The sequence below is a fragment of the Callorhinus ursinus genome, unplaced genomic scaffold (assembly GCF_003265705.2).
Source record: "Callorhinus ursinus isolate GAN/ISIS: 27379988/994484 unplaced genomic scaffold, GSC_fseal_2.0 scaffold14, whole genome shotgun sequence".
NCBI classification, from domain to species: domain Eukaryota; kingdom Metazoa; phylum Chordata; class Mammalia; order Carnivora; family Otariidae; genus Callorhinus; species Callorhinus ursinus.
The window spans coordinates 16,995,504-17,018,388 of NW_027397076.1; positions in this window are offsets into that span (position 1 = coordinate 16,995,504).

The following is a 22,885-nucleotide window of genomic DNA, read 5'->3' on the forward strand; positions in this document are numbered from 1 at the left end:
ATATAAACCTTAAGAACAGGGAAAAATTGTTTTAGAAGTCATGATAGTGCCTGGAATGGACCTCAATAGGAGCTTCTGAGGTGCTGCTTATGTTCTACTTTTTTATCTGTTTGCATCTGTTTTATGAATGTGTTGAGTTTGTAAATATGCATAGCACTGTACAATAGTGAATTGTTTACTTTAGGTATAATTCAGTGTTTACCCAATAAGAATTACTATTTAAAACAGCATCAAAGAATATCAAATAACTAGCTCTAACTTTAACAAAAGCATGCAAGTCCTTTTCACTGAAAACTACAAAATATTGATAGGAATTGAAGAGCACAAAAATAAATGGACGGCCATACCATGTTCATGGTTTAGATAATTCAGTATTGTAAAGATATCTGTCTTACTCAAGTTGATATTAAAATTCAGTGTAACTGCAGGCAAAATCCCAAAGAAATTTTATGTGAACAAGGCAAGGCAAACATATTCTAAAATTTATAAAGGAAAATAGCCAATAGCCTCTTATGTAGTAACAACAATGATGAATGACTTGCTTTAACAATTATTACAACTCTCAAAAGATAGGCTGAGGCATATTAACATTTTTAAAAGTTTGAGCAAAACTCAATTTGAATAAGGCAACATCCAAACTGGCAGATAGAAAGGAACTCCAAGGAACTGTACAAACTGAAAGACTCACAGACAGAGCAGGAACAAGAAAGATACACTGGGTAAAAACTCAGGTTGGTTATTGCAAAGTTACTTTCTTTTTTTTTTTTTTTCTTTTTTTGAGGGGGTCTGGGAGAGTTCTATCAGGCAGATTACCTAACTAATGCTGATCAGGTGATTCCTGATTAACCGGCTTAGGATTCCATTTCTGCAAGAGCTGAAACTATAATTAAGTCTCAGTTTGGTGATGTGGGGCTTACCATAAGTAACTCCGTTTGGGGCCTCTTGTTTTTAAGACTTGAAAATCTATAGAGATGAACCATGAGAGACTACGGACTCTGAGAAACAAACTGAGGGTTCTAGAGGGGCGAGGGGTGGGGGGATGGGTTAGCCTGGTGATGGGTATTAAAGGGGGCACGTACTGAATGGAGCACTGGATGTTACGCACAAACAATGAATCATGGAACACTGCATCAAAAACTAATGATGTAATGTATGGTGATTAATATAACATAATAAAATAAAACAAAAGAAAATCTATAGTAAATCAGTGTGATGTTGGTGCAAAACAATGCAAACTGACCAAAGAAAAAACAAAGAATCCACAAACAGAACCACACATACATGGACACTTGATTTGTTACAGAGCTAACTTTACATATCTCATTTCAATAAATGTTTCTGGAGCATTTAGATGTCTGTATTTTTAAGAAATTAGCATAGTACTCACAAAAATTTATTTCAGGTATTTTTAGGTTTCTAACTTTGAAAAGCAAAATAATCATGCTTCCACAAAAAGATATGACACTATTTAAAATGGCTTGGAGGGAAATTTTCTTAAATAAGATACTGTGACATTGTGGCTTATAATAAGAAATATATATTTGGCCTTCCTCCAGTTCCTGGCACATAGCTCCCCAAACCCTTGTAATTTCCTAAGTGATTAGAGCAATAGGGATATCTTTTGTTATAATATTTTGTTTTGTCCTTAGTTCTTGAAATGGCTTGAGAGAGATAAAGGTGAAAGGAACATCTTTTATTATTCATAACAAGCCCCTTTCAGCCATATCTGAGTTTCCGTTATTAAGGTGACTTTTGGAAAGCCTCCAAGGACCAGGGCTCAGTGCCAGAGGAATGATACATGATCAGAGGATTAGAAGTTTCAGTTCAACACCTCCCCCGCCAACCTCCCAAGAAAGGAGAAGGGTTGAAGATTGAATTCAATCACCAATGGCCAATGATGTGCTCAATCATGCCTATGTAATGAAACTTCCATAAAAAAATCCCAAAAGACAGGGTTAGTGAGCTTCTAGATTGGTGAACACATGGAAGTGCTGGGAGAGTGATCTGCCCAAAGAGTGCATAAAAGCTCCATACTCCTTTCCACATACCTTGCCCTATGCATGTCTTCTATCTGGCAATTCCTGAGTTACATCCTTTTATAATAAAGTAATTAGTAAGCAATTGAATTTTGTGAGCCACTGTAACAAATTAATCAAACCCAAGAGTGGATTGTGTAGACTTCTGATCTATAGCCAGTGGGTCATAAGCACAGGTAACAATCGGGACTTGCAATTGGCATCTAAATTGGGAGCAAGGGCAGTCTTGTAGGACTGAATCCTTAATGTGTGGGATATGACACTATTTCCAAGTACAAAGAGTCAGAATTAGTTAAATTCTAGGACACCAGCTGGTATTGTCAATGTGGGAACTCCCCTCCCCCACATACACATGGTGACTGGAGTAAAGAACTTTCAGGGCATTATATGTAGTATAAAGGAAAACAATAGTGTATTTTTCCTTTATGAGTACAAAAGGAGTAATAAAAAAAAATATCTTGGGACACCTGGGTGGTGCAGTCGGTTAAGTATCCGACTCCTGGTTTCAGCTCAAGTCATGATCCCAGGGTCTCATGATTGAGCCCCAAGTGAAGCCCCACACTCAGCATGGAGTCTGCTTGAGATTCTTTCTCCCTCTCCCTGTGCCCTCATCCCCCCACTGCTCCCTCTATCTCTCTCTTTCTCAAACTAAATAAATAAATATTTAAAATAAAATAATAAAACATTTTTAATTGTTAAGTTAAGGGCTGCAGCACAGTGAGGATACTATTTACAAAGAGAAAAAAGTAAACCTAAAAATAGGAGAAGTATCAAAATGCATATAGCTTTCAAGGATCTTGTATTCAAGATGCATAAAGAACTTCTACACATCAGTAAGAAGAGGAAAGAACCAAATGGAAAAACATGCATAGTTTGAAGAAACATTTCAGAAGATAATCAAATAAACACATGAAAAGGAACTAAATTTCTTTATAGTGGTCAAGAAAATGCAAATTAAAGCCACAAAGAAATATGGTTACAAATCCACCAGGAAGACTAAATTTAAAGTGTGACAATTCCAAATGTTGACAAAAGTAGAACCATTTCGTGTGAGTAAAATTTGAGAGATTTAGTCTTCTGTGTTGCCCCTTGAAGAAGGAAAATATGATATTCTCTCCAATTACCAATTTGTTCTTTTTTTAAAAATTTTATTATGTAATGTTAATCACCGTACATTACATCATTAGTTTTTGATGTTCTTGAGTTCAAAGCCTAAGCCACTCTTTTAAGGGTTTATAGACCCAATTCCAATGTGGTTGGGGGAGTTCCTCTACACACAACACCAAGCAATTCTCAAACACCAGCAGGTGTTCAAGACTTCATCTGAATTCTGACAACGTCTATCCAGAGATAGTATCAGATTACAGGTTAGGGGTTTAGTCTTTCAAGACTGCCCTGCTCCCCACTTCAGAAGCCAGTCACAAGCCCCTTGTTGTTACCTGTGCTTCTGACCAACTGCCTACACATTGGAGGTTCCAAAGACCTCCTCCTTAGGTTTGATTAATTTGTTAGAGGGCCTCACAGAGCTCAATGGAACATTTACTTAATGTTTACCAGTTTATTAAAGATATGATAAAGGATACAAAACAATAGCCAGATGAAGAAGTATGTAGAGTGAGGTCCTGAACAAAGGAACTTTTTTCTGTGGAGCTTGGGCAGAGTGCAGGGGCAAGTGGAAGGGTTCTGGTTCCACAAGTGTGGAAGGTCTCTGAAAAAAAGACCAACAAGCTGTCCTTGGGTTTTTATGGAGGCTTCATTACATAGTCATAATTGATTAAGTCATTGGCCATTGGCTGATTCAGTCTTCAGCCCTCTCTCCTCCCCAGAGGTCAGGGGCGGGGGTCGGAGGGAAGGTTCCATCCCTTTAATCACATGGTTGGTTCTTCTGGCAACTAGCTCTGCCTTGAGTAGGATTCATAAGTCACTTTCATTAGGGTCGCCTGAGTGGCTTAGTCAGTTGAGCCTCTGACTTTTGATTTCAGCTCAGGTCATGATCTCAGGGCCCTGGGATCAAGCCCTACATTGGGCTCCATGCTCAGTGGGGAGTCTGCTGGAGGATTCTCTCCTTCTCCTTCTGTCCCTCCTCCCATTTCTCTCTCAAATAAATAAGTCCTTTAAAAAAAAAAGTCACTTTCGTTAATAACAAGACACTCATCTCACTTTTATGGCTCTGAAGCATTTTCAGGAACTGTGGATGAAAACCAAGTATATCTGAGAAACATGTATTTGGTCATCAGAATGACCAATATATATTTCTTATAAATCATTATATCGCAGCTGTGATCTCTCAATAGTTTTCTATCAGATGTCTTTTTTAATGGATAAGTTATTAACACAGGATGTATTCCATAACCATAATTGTCACTTCATCTAAATTCTGTGCAAGTGTTATCTTACTGACATCTCTAAGTTTATTTGATTATTTTTGTTCACTTGCTCCTTACTGGCTCCCATTAGATTTCACAAAAGTAAAGACCCCTTTATTTCTAGATTGCTCCATAATGGTTTTAGTCTGACAATTTGTTGTTATATATTTAGCTAAGAAGCATAGCCCCATAATAACAATTTTTGTGTAGTAGAGAAATTTTGACTTAGCCCTTCCTATCTCCACAATCTCACTAGTCAGTAACAATCAACAATTGGAATATTGGGTGTCCATTTCCTTTTTCTCCTTAAGGATGTGTAGAAGGAAAGAAAAAGGGATTATCCAGTAGTCAATGACATTGATTTTCAGTAGAGGTATAAAGGTGGTTTCCCTTAGACTTATCTTAGGGAAAACCATTTAGCATTGTTATTGTATGCTACTAGTTCAACTCAATTAACATTTATTAGCCAGCTATTTTTGTGTTTTTTAAAATAACAAAGATGTCAGTTTTATCCTTCTCTTCCAGGAAGCCACATGAAAGTATAAAGAAAATGAGAGAGAGAAATAAAAAATGGGATCTCTAAAGAAATTAGGGAGAGATCTGATTTATTCATTAATTATACAAAATGCTATAAAATGGTTATTGAGTGCCTTCTGTGCTCTAAGTGCTATCACAGTGTTGGGACATACAGCAGGAAAAACAAACTATGCCAAATATGTGAAAGGGCTGCTAAATTTAGTGACTATCAGAAAGAAAAGTGGAAGGACTTCCCAGAGGTAATGTCCATGGCTGAAGATTTCAGATAAAAGTTGGCTCATTCACCAAATTAAGTAGCCTAAACCTAGACTGAGGGGCATATCTGACAACTCATTGTTTGGACCCAGCTTGGCCTGCAGACTTAAAAAACAAGTGAAGATCAAGCTAAATGCAGAATCGTGTATGGAGAAATCATATCTTCAGGAAACGGCCTCTTAGACAGGCAGGATGGAAGAGAGGAGCAATGCATGTTGAGCATCCTTGTAGTGCCAGTCTCAGCTGGTTCAGAGAATCAAAAGCTAAATCATTTATACATACAATTCTGAATTATATGGAAAATTATTGATAGCTATGAACATGATGCTGGCTCTCCCATTATATGAACTACCTGAAAATAGTTGGCTTTGGAAGGACCTACCTGTTTGAAAATCTAGTCATCATCATGAAGGAACAATTTAGAATTTCAGGAATGAGTTGCCACAGTGCCCAGAGCTGTTTCTAGTTTTCTAAAGCAGGAGTGAGGATGTGTCTAGAAGTTACTTCCAGTGTCAAGTATCAATGGGATCAAGGGGGGCAGCAGTAGTATCTCTGCTGAGAGACGTCAGCACTGGTGTCTTCACAAGAGAAGTTCTGTGTGGAATTTTTGAAGCTCTTCCTGGCAGTGTAGTTCTCATCCCCAATCCTCCCTGAGCTCTGTGAGCCATTCAGTGTGCTTTAATATATTCTGTTTCTCTTACATTAGATAGAAGTGGATCTTGGCTGGGCTTTTAGGGTAAATATGATCAAGTCCCGGCTCTTGATCTATCTATGCTTGCACCTGTGGAGTAAATATGACTGGAAGAAAATATACGCACACATACACAAACACACACTGCTTGGTCACACTTAAAATTTAACACCTCAGTTGTACCCCTAATGGGGGGAGCAATTGTGATTTATAGTGAATAAATCATAATTTATTTAAATAATTCCATATTGTCAGACCTATATGTTGTTTCCAAGTTTTCACCAATAAAAAAGTTGCTGTTATAGTTATCTTTGTAGCTAAATACTTACCACATCCATAATAATTTCCTTTGATTAATTTATTTTCTAAAAGTAGAGTTCTGATTCCAATTATGAAGGACTGGCTTGTATTAGGCTAACTTTACTTCTGTTAAAATTATTAAAGCTGACCGGGGTATAAGATACAACTGTTTAAAGGCATTAGAATACAACCAAAGTAATTGGGGGCAGGAGAAAATGCAACCATTATAAGAAGGAAAGAACATAAGGTGAGTTCCACATTTAGCTGGCTTTTCTCCTGAGGAAATTTTCTGCTATGTGAGGGAATAGAGCCCATGCAAAACAAAAGAGTCTCACAGGACTGAGGAGATGGAAGTCAGAGCTTGAGACTGGCAGAGAGAGTGCAATTGGGTGGCAATATCCCAATTGCAAAGGAGTCCCCAAATCTCCTAATGATTCTCTTCAAGATATTGCTGGACTCCTAATTATTCATACAAGAAAAAAAAAATGGAAAGCAGCAGCTGGGAGGAAAAAAAATGGAACAGACTTCAATATCTGCCCGCTGCTAAGAGAAGAGATTGAAGTTCAAATTCCACCAAATCAGAAGAACTTACTAAATACCCAGGGCTTTTTACTGAACTATCAGAAGGGCAATGACAGAATAACAACAAAATGGAAACAATCTTTAAAAAAAAAAAAAAAGGCTTTCTGCTCAGGCCCCTTGATCGTGCCTTTGCCTTTGCCAGAATTCACCCCTGCCCATGCCTTCCAGAAATATCTGGACCTGGGGGACCCCGATTAACCGTTAGCCTGGCGAGGGCTGCCCCAAAAAGGGCTCCAGGCGGGACTCTCTGAAAACCTTTTCCTTTCTGCTGAAAACCTAGGATAGCTGACACATCCTTAAAGAGCCAACTTCAGGGACTAGGAAAGATGGCGGAGGAGTAGGGGACCCTATTTCAACTGGTCCCCGGAATTGAGCTGTATATCTACCAGATCACTCTGAGCACCCATGAAACCAGCCTGAGATGTAAGAAGATCTGGATCTCTACAAACAGAATATCACAGGTGGTTGGTTTCGAGGTATGAAGTGGGGAGCCCTGATTCCATGGGCAGATATTGGAGTATAATTGGCAGCGGGATGGTCCCTGGCCGTGGGGATCCTACACCGCTGGTGAGCGACAGCCTCGCACGCTGGGGACCAGGCAGAGACTCGCAGACTGGTAGCAGCGGGGAAAGGACTTTAGGGCAGCCCCCAGGGTGGAAACCAGAGCAGCAGGGTCCCATGTGTGAACTGGGAGTGGCTGGCCGTTTTAGAAGCACAAAGGGCAGAGAGGAGCTTCGACCTGAAGCCAGACTGGGGGAGCTGCGGAGGGGCGCACAACCCAGGCTGCTGCAGTTTATAGCAGCACGGAAAGAAACGGAGATGGTGTGGCCCGGAGAGCTCACTGAAGAACAGACTGCCGTCTCTCTGCTCTGAGGCAGAGGGTTGGAAACGGTCTCTTCTGCTCTGACTCGTGGAAGAGATGGGAAAGCTGCCAGGGAAAGCCACCAGAGAACAAAAGCCCCGAAAACTGATTCCCACTGAGCCCATCCCCAGCCACAGGGGGTCAGGGCAACTCCGCCCAAACAGGGTTGCTTGAGTAACAGCATGGCAGGCTCCTCCCACAGAAGACAGGCTGGGAAAACAAAAGGCCAGCAACCCTAAGGTCCCAAGAAAACAAGTGTATCTTGCTCAGGTTCTGGTCAATAATTTGGACTCTATACATTCCCTCAAACACCCATCAACAGAATCACTAGGAGGAGGAGCCCCCAAAATAGAAAAGACTCAGAGATTATGACTTATGATGCAGATTTACAAATGGATGCAGATATAACAAGATGTCGGAGATGGAATTCAGGCTAGCAATTGTGAAGACAACAGCTAGAATGGAGAAATCAATTAATGGCAACGTAGAGTCTCTAAGGGCAGAAATGAAAGCTGAATTGGCAGAACTTAAAAATGCTATCAATGAGATCCAATCCAATCTAGATAATCTAATACCTAGGGAAACTGAGGCAGAAGAACGAATAAGCGACCTGGAAGACAATATAATAGATAAAAAAGGAAAAGAGGAGGCCAGGGAAAAACAACTCAGAATCCATGAAAATAGAATCAGAGAAATAAGTGACACCATGAAGCATTCCAATGTCAGAATAATTGGAATCCCGGAGGGAGTGGAGAGAGGGAGAGGACTAGAAGATGTATTTGAGCAAATAGTAGCTGAGAACTTCCCTAATCTGAGGAATGAAACAAACATTTGTGTCCTAGAGGCAGAGAGGACCCTTCCCAAGATCAAGGAAAACAGGCCAACACCCCAGCATGTAATAGTAAAACTTGCAAATCTTAGAACCAAAGAAACCATCTTAAGGGCAGTTAGGGGGAAGAGATTCCTTACGTACAGAGGGAGGAACATCAGAATAATGTCAGACCTATCCACAGAGACCTGGCAAGCCATAAAGGCCTGGCAAGACATATTCAGGGTACTAAATGAGAAGAACATGCAGCCAAGAATGCTTTATCCAGCAAGGCTTTCATTTAGAATGGATGGAGAGATGCAGAGCTTCCATGACCGGCAGAAACTGAAAGAATATGTGACCACTAAGCCAGCCCTGCAAGATATATTAAGGGGGTTTCTATAAAAAGAGAAAGACCCCAAGAGTGATATACAACAGAAATTTACAGGGACAATCTATAAAAACGTCTTCACAGGCAACATGATGACAATTAATTCATATCTTTCAATAATCACTCTCAACGTGAATGGCCTAAATCCTCCCATAAAACGGCACAGGGTTGCAGATTGGATAAAAAGACAGGACCCATCTATATGCTGCCTACAAGAGACTCATTTTTAACCTAAAGATACATCCAGACTGAAAGTGAAGGGATGAAGATCCATCTTCCATGCCAACGGACCTCAAAACAAAGCTGGGGTAGCAATTCTTATATCAAACAAATTAGATTTTAAAATAAGTCTGTAATTAAAGACACAGAAGGACACTATATCATTCTTAAAGGGTCTATCCAACAAGAAGATCTAACAGTTGTAAATATCTATGCCCCCAACATGGGAGCAACCATCTACATAAGCCAACTGTTAACCAAAATAAAGAGTCATATTGATAACAATAGGTTAATTGCAGGAGACCTCAGTACTCCACTCTCAGCAATGGACAGATCATCTAAGCAGGAAATCAACATGGAAAAAAGAGCTTTGAATGATACACTGGATCAGATGGACCTCATAGATATTTACAGAACATTCCACCCTAAAACAACAGAATACTCATTCTTCTCGAGCGCACATGGAACTTTCTCCAGAATAGACCACATACTGGGTCACAAATCAGGTCTCAACCGATACCAAAAGGTTGAGATTATTCCCTGCATATTCTCAGACCACAATGCTTTAAAACTGGAACTCAATCACAAGAAAAATTTTGGCAGAAATTCAAACACTTGGAAGCTAAAGACCACTCTGCTCAAGAATGTTTGGGTCAACCAAGAAATCAAAGAAGAACTTAAACAATTCATGGAAATCAATGAGAACGAAAACACATTGGTCCAAAACCTATGGGATACTGCAAAGGCGGTCCTAAGGGGGAAATACATAGCCATCCAAGCCTCACTCAAAAAATTAGAAAAATCCCGAATTCACCAATTAACTCCACACTTTAAAGAACTAGAGAAAAAGCAACAAATGATGCCTAAGCCACGCATTAGAAGAGAAATAATTAAATTTAAAGCAGAGATCAATGAATTAGAAACCAGAAACACAGTAGATCAGATCAACGAAACTAGAAGTTGGTCCTTTGAAGGAATTAATAAGATCGATAAACCACTGGCCAGACTTATAAAAAGGAAGAGAGAAAGAACCCAAATTAATAAAATTATGAATGAAAGGGGAGAGATCATGACTAACACCAAGGAAATAGAAACAATTATTAGAAATTATTATCAACAACTATATGCCAATAAACTGAGCAATCTTGGTGAAATGGAGGCCTTCCTGGAAACCTAAAAGCTGCCAAGACTGAAACAGGAAGAAATTGACAACCTGAATAGGCCAATAACCAGTAACAAGATTGAAGCAGTGATCAAAAACCTCCCAAAAAACAAGAGTCCAGGGCCTGATGGATTCCCTGGGGAATTCTACCAAACATTCAAAGAAGAAATAATACCTATTCTACTCAAGCTGTTTCAAAAAATAGAAACAGAAGGAAAACTTCCAGACTCATTCTATGAGGCCGGCATTACCTTAATCCCCAAACCAGGCAAAGACCCCATCAAAAAGGAGAATTTCAGAATGATATCCCTGATGAATATGGATTCTAAAATCCTCAACAAAATCCTAGCTAATAGGATCCAACAATACATTAAAAGGATCATCCACCACGACCAAGTGGGATTTATCCCCGGAATGCAAGGGTGGTTCAACATTCCAAATCAATCAGTGTGATAGAAAACGTTAATAAGAAGAGGGAGAAGAACCATATGGTCCTCTCAATTGATCCAGAAAAAACATTTGACAAAATGCAGCATCCTTTCCTGATTAAAACTCTTCAGAGTATAGGGATAGAGGAAACATTACTTAAGTTCATAAAATCCATCTATGAAAAATCCACAGCAAATATCATCCTCAATGGGGAAAAGCTGAGAGCCTTTCCCTTAAGATCAGGAACACGTCAAGATGCCCACTCTCGCCATTATTGTTCAACAAATACTAGAAGTCCTAGCAACAGCAATCAGCCAACAAAAGGGAATAAAAGGTATTCAAATTGGCAAAGAAGAAGTCAAACTCTCTCTTTTTGCACACGACATACTTTATGTGGAAAACCCAAAAGACTCCACCCGCAAATTACTAGAACTCACACAGCAATTAAGTAATGTGGCAGGATACAAAACCAGTGCACAGAAATCAGTTGCTTTCTTATACACTAACAACGCAACTGTAGAAAGAGAAATTAGAGAAACGACTCCATTTACAATAGCACCAAAAACCATAAGATACCTCGGAATAAACCTAACCAAAGAGGTAAAGGATCTATACTCTAGGAACTACAGAACACTCATGAAAGAAATTGAAGAAGACACAAAAAGATGGAAAAATATTCCATGCTCATGGATCAGAAGAATAAACATTGTTAAAATGCCTATGCTACCCAGAGCAATCTATACCTTCAATGCCATCCCTATGAAAATTCCAATGACATTTTTCAAAGTGCTGGTACAAACAATCCTAAAATTTGTATGAAATCAGAAAAGACCCCGAATCACCAAGGAAATGTTAAAAAAGAAAAACAAAGCTGGGGACATCATGTTGCCCGATTTCAAGCTATATTACAAAGCTGTGATCACCAAGACAGCATGGTACTGGCACAAAAACAGATATATAGACCAATGGAACAGAATAGAGAACCCAGATATGGTCCCTCAACTCTATGGTCAAATAATCTTTGACAAAGCAGGAAAAAACATGCAATGGAAAAAAGACAGTCTCTTCAATAAATGGTGCTGGGAAAATTGGACAGCCACATGCAGAGGAATGAAACCCGACCATTCTCTAACACCATTCACAAAGATAAACTCAAAGTGAATGAAAGACCTCAATGTGAGACAGGAATCCATCAAAATCCTAGAGGAGAACATAAGCAGTAACCTCTTTGACATCACCCACAGCAACTTCTTTCAAGATACATCTCCAAAAGCTAGTGAAACAAAAGCAAAAATGAACTTTTGGGACTTCATCAAGATAAAAAGCTTCTGCACAGCAAAGGAAATAGTCAACAAAACAAAGAGGCAACCCACAGAATGGGAGAAGATATTTGCAAATGACACTAGAGATAAAGGGCTGGTATCCAAGATCTATAAAGAATTTCTCAAACTCAACATCCAAAAAACAAATAATCAAGTCAAAAAGTGGGCAGAAGACATGAACAGACACTTCTCTGAAGAAGACATACAAATGGCTAACAGACACATGAAAAAATGTTCATCATCATTAGCCATCAGGGAAATTCAAATCAAAACCACACTGAGATACCACCTTACACCAGTTAGAATGGCAAAAATGGAGGGAAAGAAACAACAAATGTTGGAGAGGTTGTGGAGAAAGGGGAACCCTCTTACACTGTTGGTGGAAATGCAAGTTGGTACAGCCACTTTGGAAAACAGTGTGGAGGTTCCTCAAAACTTTAAAAATAGAGCTACCCTATGACCCAGCAATTGCACTATTCGGTATTTACCCCAAAGATACAGATGTAGTGAAAAGAAGGGCCATATGCACCCCAATGTTCATAGCAGCAATGTCTGCAATAGCCAAACTGTGGAAAGAGCCAAGATGCCCTTCAACAGATAAATGGATAAAGAAGATGTGGTCCATATATACAATGGAATATTACTCAGCCATCAGAAAGGATGAATACCCAACTTTTACATCAACCTGGATGGGACTGGAGGAGATTTATGCTCAGTGAAATAAGTCAAGCAGAGAAAGTCAATTATCATATGGTTTCACTTATTTGTGGAACATAAGGAACAACATGGAGGACATTAGGAGAAGGAAGGGAAAAATGAAGGGGGGGGAATCGGAGGGAGAGATGAACCATGAGAGACTGTGGACTCTGAGAAACAAACAGGGTTTTAGAGGGGAGGGGGGTGGGGGGATGGGTTAGCCCAGTGATGGGTATTAAGGAGGACATATACCGCATGGAGCACTGGGTGTTATACGAAAACAATGGATCGTGGATCATCACATCAAAAACTAATGATGTATTGTATGGTGACTAACATAACATAATAAAATTTAAAAAATATATAAACAAATAAATAAATAAAAATTAAAAAATAGCTAAAATCAACTCATGAAAGAAGTAAGGTGATCTTTTGATATCCTACCTACAATCCACCAAAAAACTGAAAATTAAATTAATCTTCTTTGGAAAGAAGATTACATTATCTGGAGACCATGAAATTTTTTAGTCTACCATTTCCATTATTAAATTAAAAATTAAAGGCATGCTAACATTCAGGACCAATGATACAAAACCAAGAGAAAAACAGACCAGTAAAATAAATGCATGAGCGAATCAGATATTGGAGTTATCAGAGATTTTTAAGTAATACAATTGAATTAATTCAAGAAAATAGAGGGAAAAATGGGAAATTTCAGTAGACATCTAGAATCCAACCACACATATGCATACACACACACACACACACACACACACAAACACACAACCTGTCAAATGGAAATTCTAAACTTAAATAAAACAACGAGGATGAAGAATTTACTAATTAGCAGATTGGAAGTAGGAAAAAGACAAAAAGAATGAGTTAATCAGATCATAGAGCTGGGGAGAGCATTGAAAGCAATGCAGAAGGAGAAAAAGCATACAGAAAAAAGCATGAGAGACTTGTAGGATAGAGGGAAAATGCTTAACGTATGTTAATCAAAGGGACTATAGTTAAAGAAATAGCAACTGAGAATTTCCTAGATGTAAATAGATATCAAGCTACAGGTTCAAGGCCTGCAAACCCCACATAGTATAAATAGAAAGAAAACCACTGTTAGGAACATTATAGCCACACTGCTAAAAACCCTAGATAGAGTGAAATCTTAAAAGGGACCTAGAGAGAGAAAAAAGAAAGTTCAAGAAGTACAATTACAGGGTCAAACGGTTTATAAGTTTGTTTGTTTGTTTGTTTTAGATTTGGATATAAACTCTCAATCTACTCTTCAGAAATTCAGTAGCTTTTCCACACATCCTGGAAAATAGTGTCACAAATTTCAGTTGTAACTTTGGTATTCTAAATTGTAGAATATTTAAGCCTCTTTAACATTTAACCTGTTGTGGTTTCTGAATGATGAATAGACTGTTGGCAGTTTTGGAGACAGTCAGCCTTTCTGACAGAAACTTCATTGACTTTGGCCTTTTGGGGGCTTTGTACTTAAAGTGCGGCTTATAATTTAGACATTACTAAAATAGTGTTCCCATGCAGATTTATGCCAGATTATCCCTACACCTACGCACATAAAGGTGATTTTGCTGGTTTCCATATTCACTCTCTTCAACCACAAAGAACAAAATTGCGAAGGCTCTTAGTGTTTACACTGCTTGTACATTGTTTTTCTTTTTTTGTTGTTCTTAAATTGAAGTTATACTCACTCATAGAATGGTTTATGCATTTATTAGTTTTCTAAGTAATTTTGATTTTATTGCAACTCTTGGTTTCATAACATGCCTTCAGGTGTCCTTGAAAGAAGTGCTTTCATCTCTGTGGATTCAAATGCCCTCCTTTGGCTTACATGGGCAGCAATTATGGTGTCCTGTATCATCTAGTCTCTTTACACAGCGATCCCTATGAAGCTGAGATGCAAAGATTCTACTCCAGTGATTTAGGTCTGGCCTCATTCCAAGCCTTAATTGATGGAGACTTTGTCCTGTATTTAGTATTCAGTATAGAGCAAAGCATTTCTCATGAAATGGTTCCAGGGAATGAAAATGACCTAGTTGTTGCAAGCCTCCCAGGAAAGTGGAATTACCTTCTCGACCAGGCCTGAGGCTCAGTGCTGTGCTGACCACTTTCTCTTGCCAAGTAATTTCCTAAGATATAAACTGGACTCATTTTGAAAATATAAAACTCTATTAAATATATACAATAAAGTAAAAAGACAAGGTCCAAAATGTTATGAGCACACATTAGAACTGTAAACCAAAAAAATTAATAAAAGCGTATGAAGAAAGCCTGGAAGGAACTCCACCAAAATAATAACAATGGTAGTTTGAGTACTGGAATAATAGGAGATTAATTTTCTTTTCACCATTTTACATAATTCCTGGATTGTAGTTATATTACCTTTATAATTAAACAATAAATTTCCTTTAAAAATGATGTTAAAATAACTCTCTGATAAAAATTTTGACAACCTACTTTTATAACCTCCTCTCCTTAGCAATAGACCTGGGATTATACCGCGGAAATGTCATAACTAAGATCATAACATGTTAATAACCCAACTGAAGTTCTTAACATTATGGTTTGCTTATTTTTTAATACACTGCTTTTAGCACCTGTACAGTTCAAGCCTTTTAATTACATTTTGCATGACTGTCAGGCAAAGTAATTGCGAGCAAGTTTTCGTATATGCATTTTTCTGAAGCTTGACGTATTATAGCAATCCAAATGTAGTGGGAACACTGCATTTAACCAAGCAGGAAGACAAAGCAGTAATGGTGATTTCACTCTAGGTCATTAAGAATGGAATTTTTGAGTCATCTTTTTAATCTTACAGATGCCTTAATCGCCAAAATAAGATTACTTTATCAAAAGTATGTGAAGACCTCATATACCTTCTAACAAATCTTCTAGACTACAAATAAAAAATATGAAAATTAAAAACTAATATGAAATTTTTTGCACAAGTCTTATTTAACTACAAAATAGGTTTAGAAATAGAATCAATGATTTTATATGCATTTAATCTTTGTTCTTCCTAATACTGTTCTTTGATATTAACTCTACATAGTTTGAATGACTAGAGAAAATATCCATATCACTTTAAGTTAGCATAACTTTTATCTTTACCTGCGTTACTGGAAAACTATCCAGTTATCTTTAAGCTAAGTAAATTTACTTTAGAAATAAATTGTACAATAATATTTCTTTCCTAAAGGTGCTGAGATCAGGAACCATGGCCATAGCTCCCATGGAGACATGACAGCTATCCAATTACAATTACATCCTGGTTGACTTCTTTCTATTTCTTTTTACAGTAAGTTCTGAAGAACATACGTTTGCCCTTTTGGCAAATTTATACCAGTTTTCAAGTTTACTTTGGGCCTCTTAGTATGTATGTCAAAGGAAGGCTTTTCTTACCTGGAATGAGTGTGGTAAGGGAACATCCTGTTTTGTGCTATTATTTGTTCACTAAACAAAGTTGAGCAAGTGATGTCAAGCCGAGTGTTAGAGCAATTTCATATGACTCCAGTCTCACCCTATGCCTTGAAAGGGGATGTGAATTAACTTTCCTGCTCTGGGTTTTTGCAATCATGTGCCATTTCATAGAATCACAGATAAGTAGAGTCAGAAGGAAATTCTAATCCAGTGGTTGTGGAGTTCAACTCATTTTTCAAAAACTCAATCTTGTGTGAGGCCCAAGACATAAAATGATATAAGCAGAAGTCCTTTACTGATTGAATAAGAGGCTGCTGGGCAGCCCCTGCAATTCATTTGTTCTATCCCTTCTTTCTCTGTGGGAGCTATTGAGCATCTCAACAGTACACGAGAGATTCTCAGAACAGATTGCAAACCACAAATCTAATTCCAGTTTCTCTCATATTATAGGTAAGTCATCAAAAGCCTAAAGAAGTGAAGCTACCTGACCAAAGTTATAGAACGCAAAGCTTGCACACGTTAGGTCTCAAAATACAGGTTATCAGGAGAGATGTTATATTAATTGGTGAAAGAGGCAGATCTTCAAATCTAGAGCATCTTTTCCCATCAAAAGTATTGTTGCTGCTTAATGGAACAGTTTATTCATTTGTCTGAAAGTGTTCAAAGGAAATTGTAAAAGGAGAATGGTGGTTATGAAAATCAGCCCCAGGAGCTCCTGGGTAGCTCAGTTGGTTAAGCGTCCAGCTCTTGGTTTCAGCTCAGGTCATGATCTCATGAGTTGTGAGATCCAGCCCCATGCTGGGCTCTGTGCTCAGCAGGGAGTCTGCTTGAAGCTGCTCTCCCTCTGCCCCTCCCCCCACTTGCACGTGCTCACACTCATGCTCTCTCTCTAGAACAAATAAATAAATCTTTGAAAGTCAGCCCCACAGCCTATGGGTAGGTCAAGGAACTTAACAAAAAGTCTGGGAGAGATCTCAGCATGTCATCCTAAGGGAACCACAAAATATTTATTCCAATATCACTGCTGCCCAGATCTGGTAGCACCCTGGCTACCACTGGAACCATGAATGCTCATTACGTACAGAGAGGTGTTTACAGGGAAGTAACTTCCCAAGAGTAAGAGCTCTGGTCAATTCTGAATTGGGTTAAAGTCATGCTGGATCCTCAATGTGGAGAATCTATAATGTAGATTACGGTTGAGGCTCTGTAATGTCACTGAAATTGTAAGGGAGCTCTAAGACATCTAGATATTCTGATTGCTTAAAAATTACAGTGTGTTGCGGTATACATTCTCACTTTATATTAGTTAAAATATTTGATGTGAGCAGGGTACTGATTTCTTGACTCAAAAGTCACTTCCCCTCTATGTTATCAGTCACCTCATAACTCAGAAGTTATTACATCAGATTTAGTAGAAATATAAAATAAATTATCACAAAATCAAAAAATTATGCTTACTACAACCATGTGAGATCTGTAGAGAGTACAATGAGACTTTTGCTGGGTCTCAGAATTTCATCTAAAATATGAAAGCTGAGACAGTGAAGGACAAGTTTTGTTACTTATCTAAAGAGGAGCAACAGATAGATCCCCAAATGGCCAAACTAGTCCAACCGTCATCATTCCCAATAGCTAGTGTAAGAAAAGGTCACTGGTTTGTTGGAGAACAAAGTCAATGAAGGGATCTCACAGGTACATTTAAGACTATACATCCCCTCTTTTCTCTAAGTCAAGTAAGGGTGCCTCCCAGTAACCAATCAGAGATTGGAATGTCTGTCAAGAGGGAGATGGAGATTTCACTAACACACTCCCAGTCCCTTTGCCAAATGCTTGCTAATTGCAAAAATGCATAGGTCTGTCAATGCCGGTATATAGCAGATACCTCCAGCTTGGCATGTGTTCCCTGGAGTTTGTGGAGGCAAAGAATGGTGCTTGTCTCTCACAGGGGATTGCCTAGAGCAGGCTCCTTTTGCAGAGCAAGAATAAAGGATGCAGTGAATTGGCCTCACTCCTGGAACATGTCAGGGCCAGGTGGTATGCATTTTCACATGGACCACCTTGATACCCAGAAAAGTAGCCAGGTTTGAAAATTTTAGAAAGGACTGGGATGTCTGCCAAAAGGACAAAATGGACCATTTTGCTTTGTTTGTAGGAGTGGAGGGCAAGTTGTAATAAGTCATCTAAAGGGTCCATCGCCTATACCGTGAAATGGGGCAGTACAGAAATACCCTTCAAGGGGAGTAGGGCCTTTGCCACTTTACTTTACACCCTCCCTAGCTACTAACCACTGAATAGTTAGCAGCAGAGGGAGGAGGAGGTGCAAGAAAGTCATATTTGAAGTCAGTAGGGAGAGGAGAAAATAAGATGATCATTCTACCCTATTTAAGATAGACCATTGGGTATACCAGTTATACTTTTCTAAACTTAATTTATAGTAGGTAGAGGAAACCAAAACTCAGAAAGATGATTGACCAAAGGCACAAAGGTAGGAAGTGACAAAGCCAGGAGTCTTTGTCAGACTCCAAAGTGGATTTCTTGAGAGAATGCCACCTTCACTTTATAGCAAGCCTGCAGAGAAATGGAGCAGAGTACATATACCCTTTGCTACCTTTCTCTGTGGCATTTTCAACTTACATCCTTGAAGGATCAGATTGGAAAATTGCCAGTGATTATTCTGGCACTATCAGGGTGATGGTGGGTAAGTCGCTTCACCTCCCTAAGCCTCGTTTCGCTCATCTATAAAATACAAAGATTGGATCAACTCAGCTCTAAATTCCCTTTTAGATTTTATCAAGATTTAATCATAGCTCAAAAAAGAGAGAGAGGAGAATAAAGGAGAGGAAAAAGGCAGGAAGAAGAAGGGAGGAGAGGAAGGCAAGGGAGGGAAGGGGGGATTAGAGGGGAGGGGAGGGGAGGCGAAAGATATGCAAAAGTGCATACGATTCTGTATTAGTTGCATCAGTTGAATGTTTTGTACCTTCAGTTTGTATTTCTCAGGGTAGTCAGAGAATTCAGTTAGAACTTCCAGAAGTGACTTTATTTTCATATTCTCTCCCTTCTCTGTCCCATCACTTCTTTTAGGGGCATTACTAAGATGATTTCATAAAAAAAAAAAAAGAGAGAGAGAGAGAGAGAACAATTTTAAGAGATTGAAACATTTCATCCTCCCTGAAATGCTTTCAGTTGTGGACAGCACAGATTCTGCCGTGTCTGAACACCTCCCCATAACTGGATTCCCAGGGAATGGCAGTAGGGAGGTTTCTTTGCTTTGTTTGTTTTTTTGTTTGTTTTGGTTGTTTTTTAAACACATGACGGGAGTGAATCTGGGTAACTGTAACTTCAGATGGGTTTGTTGCTGCAGCTTTCAATCCTGTCACAATAGGTGTCATGAAGATGAATAAAGTTGGTGCCATCTTCTGTTTTCATTATCATCCAAGGGGCTGGGATCGGAAAGGATTCATTTTGTGCCACTGTCATTTCTCATTACTATCTCTGTCGTGAGAGTGAATTATAACAGCCCTCCGATGCCGGCTATGGCTTTGCTCTCATTACAGACTTTCATTCTTGGGACGAAGATGGTAATAAGAATGGAATGTCGTGTAAAAACAGAGCTCACTTTCATGACAGTTGGAAATTGGTGATGAAAATGGAAAATGGCAGAAAAAAAATTAATCCTTTTTTTGTGGCAAAAATTGTCCTGCAAACAACAGCGTGTACCAAAGGTATCCCTCACGGTGGCAATAACAAAGCAATGAAAAGGCAAACAATGAACAGCTTTTGGAGCAAATGAGGGTTTCTGAGGCATCCATCTTGCTTGGTGCTTTGGAAATATATCTCTTAATCCTGAATAATGTAACATCCATTTAGCTCCAAAAGTAATGTGATAGGCAATTAGGAGCTTCTCTGTTCTCCCTTCAGTGATGTTGAGTATCTCTATTATATACTGCCAGAAAGGCACTACCAAATTTATGGAAGCCATTAGAATTTCTATATAGGATACCTTTCTCACACACACACACACACACACACGCACGCACGCACACATGCGTCTCTGTGTATGTGTGCTTGTGTACATACAATTCTAGAAAAGTATTTACTGACTCAACAGTAATGGCTTTGAAAGGAAGGACTCCCACTTTCTATTTATTGATCAATTTTTTGTAAAAACCAAGAGCATTTACCACTCTTAAAATTACAGGCATGATAGCCTTCTTTCCCATCAAAATAATGGCTCTATATACCATTGAATTACCTTTACTACCAGAGTCTATTATCAACTCTGGATACATATTCTCTAATTTAAAATTGAATGGGGGGAACTGCCATTTGCATCCACATTTTTGAATAAATGCCTCAGTTTCTTTACAGATTCTTTTTCCTCACCCTATTCCAAATGTGATATTTTTTCTTTTCCACTCAGAGGTCCTCTCTTCAGAATGAGCGTTAGAGCATGCTAATTGTGGAAAGAACGTGGTGAGAAATGGTCTTTTCATTAGATTTCATTTAGAGCATTTTGTTTAATGTTTTATCATTTGCCCAACATATATAACAGACACTCAGGATTTATCCACTTTTCAACACATGTCATTGTTGGGAAGGAAAAGAGGCATTTTAATAGGCATGTGAAGCACAGAACCATTTATAAGATGGTTATTGAGTGCAGAAATGTTTATTATGTGCATGTTAGTGTTTGGCGTACATTTAAGGTTGCTAAATGTTGACACAGTTGCCTGTGCTCTATGGACAAGCCCGGGGAAGTAGGCATAAGAGACTACTTTTATTAGTATGAAAAGAAGGCAGTTACTCTGTAAGACACCACCTGAATTCATTTGGTTCCTTTTACTTTGGAGTGATTCATGGCAAGGCACATTTTAAATCTCAAAATCTTTTATACTTTTAGGAGCTGGGATGGGGGAATAAACTGGTAATTGTTAGAAACAGAGGAAAAACATTATTTTAAACGAGTAGAATTTTTACATAGTAAATATGCTGGAATAATTTTACATAGTTCTGCCAAGTCATTGACAGTGTTTTCAACTAAAACATCTGAAATAGTAGATTGTCCTAAAGCTTTTTCTGAAGAGCATTTTGTGTAACTGTGCAAAGGTTAAAAGTGTAGAACTCTTCAAATCATATAGGGAAAGCGCATTTTAAAGCAGAGGTTATTAACCACGTTAGAAAACAGGGCTGGAGAACAGTGGAGAAACAGTAGTGACAAGGCATTTATGGCTTGCATCCACAGGACCCATAGGACTATAGCAAACAAACAAATAGTTCTTAATGGGCAGGCAAACACTCTTGAATTTATCCCCTTAGGGCTCAGCACCGAGGGAGCAGACGAAAACACCCATCTCCCAGTCTTTCCCGGACAGGAATGAGACTGCATGCTTTACAAGCTCCTGCCTGAGGGTCTGACTGGTTTGTAATTTAGCACACTTCTAAGGGATGGTTGTGAATTCCCTAGAGAATGGAGGAGGGGAGGAACCCCGGGCATTCTCTCCCTGCTTTCTCCTCTGGCTCTCTAGGGATAAATCCAGATTACCAGCATCTCCCTGGAAAGATCTTCTATACACCTCTGGTACCTGAGTTGTTGTAACTGCTGGCCCAGGACTGGGCACCTGGACTGTCTGGCTCTGACAGCCATGAGGCTTGCATGTAGATCCCACAGCACAGTAGTCAACAAAGAAGCAGTTTTTAAATGAGCTCAGGAACATACACCCCACCCCCCAGCCACCCACCACCCCCCAGCCCCCACCAGGAGCAGATAAAAATCCCTACCTTCCAGTTTTTCTGTGGAAGGGGCTTTACATACTTTCCAACCTCCTGTTTGAGGGTCTGGATTCTAATCATCCTGCACCTAGGTGTTAACTGTGATCCTCCTCTGTGGGACACTGATGGGTCTTGGCACACCTTCAACTACTGGGAGCCAGTAAGAAAAATGATGGTAGATTGGGCAATCACAACAGTTTGAGGCACAACTAGGATTTCAGGCCAAGCTAATAAAGGGTTAATATCCAAAATATACAAGGAATATATACAAGTCAATAGCAACAATAATAATAATAATAAAAATGGGCAAGGAACTTAGACATTAAAAAAAAACCACATACAGGGGCACCTGGGTGGCTCAGTCGTTAAGCGTCTGCCTTCGGCTCAGGTCATGATCCCAGGGTCCTGGGATCGAGCCCCGCATCAGGCTCCCTGCTAGGCGGGAGGCCTGCTTCTCCCTCTCCCACTCCCCCTGCTTGTGTTCCTGCTCTCGCTCTCTCTCTCTCTCTCTCTCTCTCTCTGTCAAATAAACAAATAAAATCTTAAAAAAAAGAAAAACCACATACAAATGACCAACAAGTACATGAAAAGATGCCCAACAACACTAATCATCAATGCAAATCAAATGCAATCAAAACCACAATATCACCTTATACCTGTTAAGATGTCTTTTATCAAAAAGACAAGAAACAACAAATACTGTTGAGGATGTGAAGAAAAGGGAACTCATGCACTGTTGGTGGGGATGTAAACTGGTACAGCCACTATGGAAAACAATATGGGGATTCCTCAAGAAATTAATAATTCAGCTACCATACGATTCAGCAACCCTACTTCTGGTTATATCTCTGAAGGAAAGGAAATCACCATCTCAAAATCACCATCTCTCTCTGAACTTTCTTGTTCATTGCAGTATTATTAACAATAGTCAAGGTATGGAGACAACTGTTTGTTGATGGCTGGATGGATATACACAGTGGAACATTATTCAGCCTTAAAAAGGGAAATCCTGACAT